We start from the raw sequence: 9,626 nt of genomic DNA, 5'->3' as shown, positions 1-9,626 counted from the left end.
TACTGGAGACTAAAAGAATTATCAATATAATGATTCGGCAGTCATACTTGTTTTTTAAACCCCACCTTCTCTGTATAACTCCACCATCATCTTTGATCTTTCTGTCCCACTCTTTAAAGGTATTTGGGTTATGCCCATTCTGACTTTTTCATGTTGGAAATGTCTATCAGTAATATTGAGTAGGAGATGGAACTAGCTGATGTTCTGGAGAGGCTGGGCCCTCATGGTTTCAGGACTTATCTAGTCCTGGAACCCGTCTGGAGATTGTAGGTTTCTGGTAAGTTACCCCAGTTCATGGAACCCTTGTGGAACCTTATATATTGCCCTAGATGTTCTTTAGGATTGGTTGGAATGGTTTTGGTTAGGGTTTCCCTTCCAAGTAAATTTGATAACTAGCTGTTGTGAGTGTTCAAAGAGGTTGTTGGAATTTTGATTGGTATTACGTTGAATCTGTAGTTCAATTTTCATAGAATAACTTGCTTTTCCAAATCTTCAAATTAGGTTGCTGGAATTTTGATTGGTATTCCATTGAATCTGTAAGTCATTTTGGGTAGAATTGACATCTAAGTGATATTCACCCTTCCTATCTGTGAGCATGGAATGTCCCCATCTATTTTGGTCATTTTAAAATTTCTTTTAGCAATATTTTGTAATTTTTTAAGTACAAGCCCCTGACATCCCTGGTGCTTCTGGACAGAGGGAGCCTGTGAATTGGCAGACACAGGAATGGGAGTAGGACAACAGGGGTGGCCCACAGGGTGATTTGGATAGCATGCAATAGAGCCGCAGAGAACATCACTCCCTGCTCCCACAGAATCACACCCGAGTTTGTCATGGGCTGAGTGGCAGCCTCAGGGAACGCGGGTTTTAGTGAGCTAGAGAGATGACAGGCAATCACTAATATTTTCTTATGTTGAAATTAGCACTTTGAAAGACTTAGAGAGGGACCACCTGATAGTGTAGCAGGAAAGGGCACAGACCAGGCGCTGTCCTCCCTCCCTCCGCTGAGGGGTCGTCCATGGGTTCTGCAACTTCCTCTCCTGACTCTCCCAGCCAAAGGCCACCTCCTCAGACAGCACTGGTCAGCATGGCTCAGGGTGATGTCGAGGCTTCCTGGGTACCAGGAGAGGCAGAACCCACACATTGGGGTGCGAGTCAGGACCTGGGTGCTGCTCTCCACATGGGCCAAAAGAGGCATCACAAAGGTGGCTGTGGCTGCCCAGGAGTAAGTGGGAGAGCAAGGTGAGTGAGCAGCTGGACATTTGAGACCCATGCAGGAAGGGCAGACAGAACGTTCCCTGCACCAGTATTGACTTAGAGAACAAATTAATTGGTTTTCTGAGGGCATTTGAAATTCAGTAACATCTGAATTTAATATAAAAGAAGTTTAGTTCTTTAACTTCATTCATATTTAATTCACAAACTAAAAGCGCCGTTTTATTTTAAATAACCCGCTGTTTATGCAACTCCCTGTACATTGATGTAATACATTCACTTTAGAAAATACGGAAAGGTGCGTTCTTAAAATTACATTAAATTTGACTTCCAAATAGTAACCACAACAATTTCTGTTTTGTATTTTTTTATGCAGGAACTTATTTATATCTGTAGTGTAATCAGTGGGACACTTAGGTCTATACAACCCCTTTCAATCATGTCCACCTTCAGTATCATAATATTACTTACAGAACTCAGCCATAAGGAAATAGATGGATGTGAAGGCACTTCACTAGTGGGTCACAACAAACGTTTTGATGTATATTTCCTAGTGTCTTGTTTTATTATGACGTGTAGAAAGAAATCAAATTCATATTTAACTTTATTGTTAAATGAACCTAAGCGAACTTCAAAATCATTTTTAATGGCTTTACAATTTTCTAGTAGATGAACACATGGTCAGTTTGTTGGACTTCATTTTGAAAGTGTCATTGTAAGTTAAAGAACAATTCTAAATCAAGTTATCCATAGTTGGGTATATTATTTTTGTCATATGCATATTTCTGGAAATATTTATGAAAAGATCCTTTCCTGTATAAGATCTTTGCTTCTCATCTGTTCTCCCTAAGTTGTGTGTGTGTTGGCCTAGTTGGTTTATTTGTTCATCTCCTCACTTGATTGTAAACTTTAGAGGAACAAGACCTGTATTCTCTCATCTTGGTATTTCCATTGCACAGCATATTGCTCAGAGTAAGGTAGGCATACGGTACAAGTTTGTTGAGTAATTATTATGATTCCAGAAAGTAGTGGGAGGACTGATTTTCACATGGAGATTTGTTCTTTTCTGTCTCACAACTTTTTTCATCTTACCTCACCCATATGACATGAGCAAATGGAAAAGAGTAAGAGAGTCATAATTAAGGCAGTACTGTTTTTTCTAAATTTACCTTGATATATATTTGCTTTTTTTGGTATGCTGTATGGTAGGGGGTCACATTTCATTCTTTTTTCCTGTGAATATCCCATAATCACAGCACCATTTGTTGAATTTTGTTTTTGTGGGGCATGGGGGAGTGCTCAGCTGGGAACCAGACCCAGGGCTTCTGCATGGCAGGCAAAAATTCTAACACTGAACTACTATTGCATCCCCATAGTTGTTGTTTTGTTTTGATATGCTGCTTGATAGGGGTCATATTTCATTTTTCTATGTGAGTATTCCATTATTGCCTCAATATTTGTTGAATTTTTGGGGGGGGTGGGTGAGGAGGAGGTTTTTTGCTGGGAACTGAACTGGGGTCTCCTGCATGGCAGGTGAGAATTCTCCCACTGAAGTATCATTTTACACCCATGGTTGTACCATAGTTTTGATACTAAGAGGAGGGCACATAATTTTAGTTGCGGGCAACGAGAGCTACAACGAACTGCTCTATTATGTGGTTTGTTGTGGCTCTCTTATCTTTATCTCTCTCCACTGCTGTCTCCTATTCTGCTTCTTCTCCTCCTTTTTGTCCAGAATTTAGTATCAGGTCTAAGGTGTGAGACAAGGCTTTGCCACCTTCAGATTGAAGTAGTTCTGTTCTAGGGGCTCTGAGGGTGGTAGAAAAGGTGTTAAATCCTTACTTTTCCATGTAAAATTTCCTTCTTTGGTCCAGCCCACCAAAAAGCCTCTTTATCCAAGGAATATTTCCGGTTTCACAGAAGGAATATTTATGTGCATACATGTTTTGTGCATCTGTACAAAATGTTGACATAGAAATAATCTATATATCTGTCTGTAAGTGTATATGTATGTATCTGAATGTATGTGTGTGTATATATATATATTTATGCATGCATGTATATGTAATGTGTGTGTCTGGTGTGTATGTTTGCCTATACTGTATGTATATATATTTCTTTGCTCCTCAAAGAGCTTCCTGAATATCTTACCTAAGACAATGGGATAGAAGTGTTCTATATAAGAGTGCTGAATTCTCTTTGAAACCTGGGTTCCACCAGGTTGTCTTGACTTTTTCTCTGGAAAGAAATGTGTATAATTTTAATGTACGTTGGTAGTGGGAGTTATTCATTGATCTCAACCTTGTACCAAACTCTTGCTAGGAATACATAGCTTGGAAAATGATATGGAAGATAAGGAACTCAGTCTAGTTGGGGATAAATAGAAAAAATAACAGATGGTAATAATAGAGATGTGAGTATTAAAATTGAGGTGGGCGCTAGAGGAATATTATGAGCATGGTAGAAGGTACAGTTAATTCTGGATGTGACCTGGGATATTGGGGTTGAGGTGTGGGGTTGGAGTGAGATTTGAAATGGTTGGAATTTTAAAAAGGAAGTGATGAATTAAGATGAATGAGGCAGAAAAGTGGAGGGGATGGTACTTTAAAAGGTTGTATCATACAAAGATGTGGATAAAGTGAAGAAACATGTATTTAGGGATTGTTGGGGAACAAGATGCTAGTGAGGTATTTGCAGGTCATAGCTGGAAAGGTAGATCAGTGTCGGGGGTAAAATTGCTAAAAAGGTGCTGGGGATTCCTATCCTTGGCCCCTAAAATTACTGAGCAGCTGAGGCTGCTGCAGTCTGCCTCTGCCAACCAGACACAGGGAGCTCGGCCTGTCACCCTGGGATGAGATGTAATTGGATAAAAATAGAGGGTGTTAATGTACCATCACAGGGGCTCTCAGAATGAACAGCATCAGATGGAATGGCCCAGGTCCTTCACAGGCAGCAAAGATAAGGAGCCTCTGCAGTCCCACTCATATATGCTCCAATCCCCGGCCACATCCTTTTCCTCATCTGGCACCCCTATTTTCTGCACTTGCAGCAGATGACAGTGTTGTTGTTCTTGCAGTTTCCCGAGCTGAGGTTGGTATAGTTTGATTCAGGAAAGCTATAAGCTTCTCCTATCTTACTTCATTAGTTGAAATCTGAAGGACATCAAGTGTTCATTTTATCATAGATGGTTCTTCTTTTAGACATTTTAGAAATATTCTTGAACTTCTGTTATCTCACCTATGTAAGAATTTATGAAGATTCCAACAGTGAACTGTAGCAGGAACTAATGAACTCTTTCAACAAAGACAGATTCTCTGTGCCTCCTTTACACCCATCTTTTGATGTACAGTTATAAACCTTGTGGATGGACATGATTGTGTTCTACGAGAATGACCTGAATCTGATGACGGATGCTAAGGCCAAAGCGTGGTGCAACAGGATTGGGAGATGCAGTGATGTCCACATTGCTATTATTAATTCTGTGTCCATTGAATAAACATTTTGAAGAATAGCACTTATGCCTTGATCCAAGAAGTCACTGCCCAAAGCACTATGCCATACTTTTCCTGACAGAGCAAACCATCCACGCTCTCTGAAGTTTATTTTCCCACAGATGGTGCTGGCTTCTCAGTGAGAGCAGCAGAGTTTGTTGTCCTTCATTAGGAAAGTTCTGCTACAAAGTCCATTGTGCTAAAAACCATGAGAAGTTTCATAGAGGCTCTCAGGAGTATTGAATATATTGTGGATGATGCACAAGTCTGCACAATGGAACTAGTACCTGAATGAAGTGTGGATGTTGTATCATCATACTTAGACAAGTCACAGCTTAGTGAAGAGTTCTGACAGTTAGAGCTATTAGCCAACTTTATAGAACAGCTTACACCAATTGGAACCTATGTTTTGAATTACCTGGTGTCATGGTCAGGTTCATGTGTCAACTTGGCCAAGTGGTGGTTGGGCAAGTGCTGGGTTGTCTGTTGCAATGAGGACATTTCATAGAGTTAAATCATGATCAGGTCAGCTGTATCCACAGCTGATTCCATTTGTAATCAGCCAAAGGGGCATGTCTTCTGCAATGAGTGATGCTTAATCTAATCACTGAAGGCCTTATAAGGAGGATTCAGAAGAGACAGGCTCTTCCTGTGTCGGCTGGTGAGCCTCTCCTGTGGAGTTCATCCAGACCCTCCATTGGAATCTTCGGCTTCACAGCCTACTCTGTGGATTTTGGACTCTGCGTTACCACGGTCACGTGAGACACTTTTATAAATTTTATATTTGCAAGTATTCCCTGTTGATTCTGTTTCTCTAGAGAACCCTAACTAATACACCTGGAATGATTATACTTCCACTGAGCAAGATAAACGAACAGTAAGGGTGGGGTCATGACTTTAGTGAAAGAATGTGAGTCCTGGAACTCAATGCTTTACCATGGTGGGAGGCCCATGCGCTGGCAGAAGAGGAAGGGGTCCTCACATATGCCAGACATCACCCCTACCAAATGGAGTACATCTGTGCATTTGCACAGAGACAGGATTTATACCTCTGTGGGCCCCACTCCTTCACTCACAGAGTGAAAATGACATCTTTTTGACTGTCATGTGTCTCATAGAGAAGACCCCTCCTATTCCCAAATCTAAAATAGCCTCCCATGTATGTGCAGAAAGAACATAAGCAATACAAGGCAGACTCCTCAACTACAGGTTGGAAAAAGAAGTAGCATCTAGGGAGGCAGTCATTCCTTCTCAGTCACTGTTTGACCAAGCCACTCTAGCAATGTTAAAACTGCAAAGATAAGGAAAGGAACAGAATAAGACTATTCCATTGAAGCAATAGACACAGTTTGTCTAATCTTGGCCAACTTTTGCAAAACCAGGAGAAAACTCTGGTGAAGATATCCCTGAGAGACTCATCAGTGAAGACTGGCCACTCGTGCAGGCTGTAAGAGAGCTACTGGAGCTTCCTCTAAACCTGACAATTGTGTCACCTACAGATGTACCTAAGTGGGACCTTATGAATAATTTTGTTAACTTCTGCAGCTGAATGTAATGCTTTTCCAAAAGCATGGGTATTGCTGTGGAAACATCAATATTCACAGGGAATTAAGCCAAGAATAAAAATATTCATCCTCTCCCTGCCAGTCAGATCTGTTCCCAGCATGAGAATGCCACTCACACCCAGCTGTACACATATGACATTGAGCTAATGAAAGTGATTGTCAGAAAGAGAACCTCACTAGTAAAACCTCTGCTTGGTGTGAATCCCTTTCAAAAAAATCCCAAGTATGACACCGAATTGGCAGAAAGTTGCATCATATAGTTCAGGTTGTCAGGTTGTTTGTCTTTGTGCAGAACAAATCATGAAGGGAAAAAGGGCATTGGCCGATCAGCAGAAAATCCAGCAGACTGTAGTGACACTGCCTCCCTAGCAGCAACACCAACCGCCACCACAGTAGCTGCTGCCACTGCCACAGCCCCAGCAAGTTGCTGGGCTTAATGCCTCTTTCTGAGGTCCAGGCCTAGCCTGTGCCCCAGCTTCAGCTGCAACCCCATGATCAGGCCCAGACTGACCAGCCTTAGCTGAAGTTGAGGCCTGCAGTAGCTACAGTGAGCAGTACTGGCAGGAGCCATTAAAACTTCAGTTACTGGGACAAACACTGCAGTGGGCACAGTGAGTGGCAGTGTCATAATAGTTTGTGTCCCTGGTATCAGCTTCCAGTCTATTAACAAGCATCTTACTTTGCCAGTGGTGCCTGAAGCTTTAACCACATCCAGAGGCTCTCCTTCTGCCAATGCAGTTGGCCCCAAGCCACCATTATGTCCAACCTCTGTGTCCATAGCAATGACTCTTGGTTTTCAGGTGGCCACTTCTATGACAGCCTCAGCAGTGGTCCTCACCAACCTGACATCAGCGGAAGCCCAACACAGTGTTTAGTGATATGTGTCCCAAACCTCAGGGATTCAGCTTCCTGGAAAAAGCAGTCGCAACTGCTCATTGCAGCTCTTCAAGCAGTGGTGACATTAGCAGCAAAGCTTTCTGTTGCATGGTCTACAGAATCCACAGATTCAGTTCAAGGCTCAGCCTCCAGCATATCTTGGAAACACCTCATCAAAATGCAGAAGCAGAAACTGCAGCTGCCCCCCAGCTCCGACTAACACAGGCTCAGAATTGGAGTGAGAAATAAGGACACCCCGAAAGGCGCGGTTCTAACTCACACAAGGAAAGGACACCTTACCCTGGAAATAGATGGGGCCTCCTCTGCTCCTCTGGCCTGCAGAAGCTCCTCCAGCAGGCCCTCGCGAGTAGCTGGGGGTGAAACAGAGTACAGGTACATTTCAGGTATTGTTCTTGGAAAATTCAGAGGGCTGTCCTTGATTTGGTCACACTACTGCTACGGAAGTGGTGCGTGGTTAGAAGTGTAGGGTGGGCTGGTCTGGGAAGGAGGGAAGATGGCAAAGTGTAGCAGCAGAAAATAAAATGGGAAGCAGCCCTTGACTTTGCAGGCGAATCCATCCCAACGCGATGTGAACTAGTCAGTCTACAAGTGTTAGAGAAATGCATGGCAGTTTTCAGCGATGTATTCTTATCAATCTTCCTGCCCGTTCCGCAACCTAACTAAAATGCTTAGGATCTCTGTATGCTTGGGCACTTCTTCCTGGGGTATACGTAGATGAGAGCGTTCCCTCGTTTCATTACTGCCGATGCCCGGCCGTGGGATAAGTCCCTTCCACCTAGGGACATGAACTGTTGGGTCAGGATCTGTCAACCTCAGATTCCCTGTGGTAAAGCCTGTGGAGAGTTGTGAAACTCCAGTCATGACTGTGCTGGTGATTTTGTGTGTTAATAATATATGCAGTGTGTCTGGAGCCGTGGGTTTATTTTTGTGAATGTTCCCGATGGCTCTTGCCCAGTCTATAAGTGGGACGGATTTCTTGGGGAAACTCGTGCTCTAACTCCCCTCTTCCCTAGGCGCGATCACACCCCCGCCTGCACGCACGCGCGCGCACACACACACACACACACACACACACACACACACACACACACACACACACACACACACACACACAGCCCTGCGCATTCATGCCCACGAACCCGTGTACTCACAAACGCATGCCACCTCGATGGACCACTGCTGCTTTCAGGAATGTAGAGCATGCCCATCCGCATTCCCCTGGAGCGCCCTTTTTGTTAATGACAACCCCAATCCTCATTCCCAGCAAGGAGCTGGAAACAAGATGGCTGGCGAGGCAGACTTACTGACATTGCCTTGGTTGTCTTTCCATCCCGATTTTTCTACAAATCAGTAATTGTACATACGTACCATTCCCACTCGTCCCTGTTGCCACCTGCAATGAGAGAAAACCCTGTGAGGATCAGAACATGCTGTGTTGTATTTGAGCAGGAGTTTTGCTTGCTTTTCTCCATTGGAAGAACAGATGGAAACGGTGGTGTAGCCAAATGCCCGGTAGGCCAGTGTTAGCTGACCAGGTCTGCAGTTCACAGTCTTTTCCTCCATGTGTTCCTCTGAGGAACATTTTGGTTGCTGTTTATGAACTTCTTAATCCAAGGAAACCCGAAGAATGGAACTACAGCTGAGTGAAATGCCCACCCCACCCCCACCACAACGCCATCTGTTTTATATCCTCTGCCGCCATTTTGTCGGTCCTGTTGAAACATGGATCACTTGGCAGAGGCTCTGACACAACCATCTCTGCCCCTAGGAATTTGTACCTATCATCTGTAGTATAATCGTCCCTATGTTGTCTGGGAGTAGACATCCTTACCTGAAAGATGGAGAAACTACAAAAGCAGTCCCTCTACCGTAGGCCCAGTGTAGCTCCCTCACCTTGTCATTATGTGCAGTCTCCCCATCCTCTTGGTCGCTTGGAACTCCTGCCGCCGGCTGGTCCTGGGGAGCTTGGGGGACACAAAGTTTCAGTCTCAGCACGTTGCTGTATTGTTCATGAGTTACTCGAGGAGTTTTGTGACCTGAGAGAAGGTGCTAGAGGGTGGAGATCTGGTAGTTTAACAGACATGGTGGGAGCTGCTGGTCCAACTTCATGGAAGTTGGGCGGCAGAGAGAGTAGCAGGGAAGAGAGAGGAATCAAAGTCTGACGTTTATTGCTGATGGCAGTAGGTAAAAATTGCTATTTCTGCACATTCTGTAAGTGGCCACTGTCTGTGAATGTCACTAAAATACACACTGTGATTCAGTGCGGAGTCCCATAATACCTCCTGCTTATTCAGTATCTCACCTAAATGACCAGTATATGTATTTTTTTTCCCCAGAGCTTCTAGACCACGGCAACCTCCACGGATCCGTTATTACTGACTTGACATTTACCGTATATCGTATAGGGGTTTCCACTTGATCATAAGCAACATTGTTTTTGCTGTGAAGATGATCTATT

The sequence above is a fragment of the Tamandua tetradactyla genome, chromosome 25, assembly GCF_023851605.1.
Source record: "Tamandua tetradactyla isolate mTamTet1 chromosome 25, mTamTet1.pri, whole genome shotgun sequence".
Classification (NCBI taxonomy): domain Eukaryota; kingdom Metazoa; phylum Chordata; class Mammalia; order Pilosa; family Myrmecophagidae; genus Tamandua; species Tamandua tetradactyla.
The sequence above is the reverse complement of the archived record's forward strand: the minus strand, read 5'-3'. Positions refer to the sequence as shown.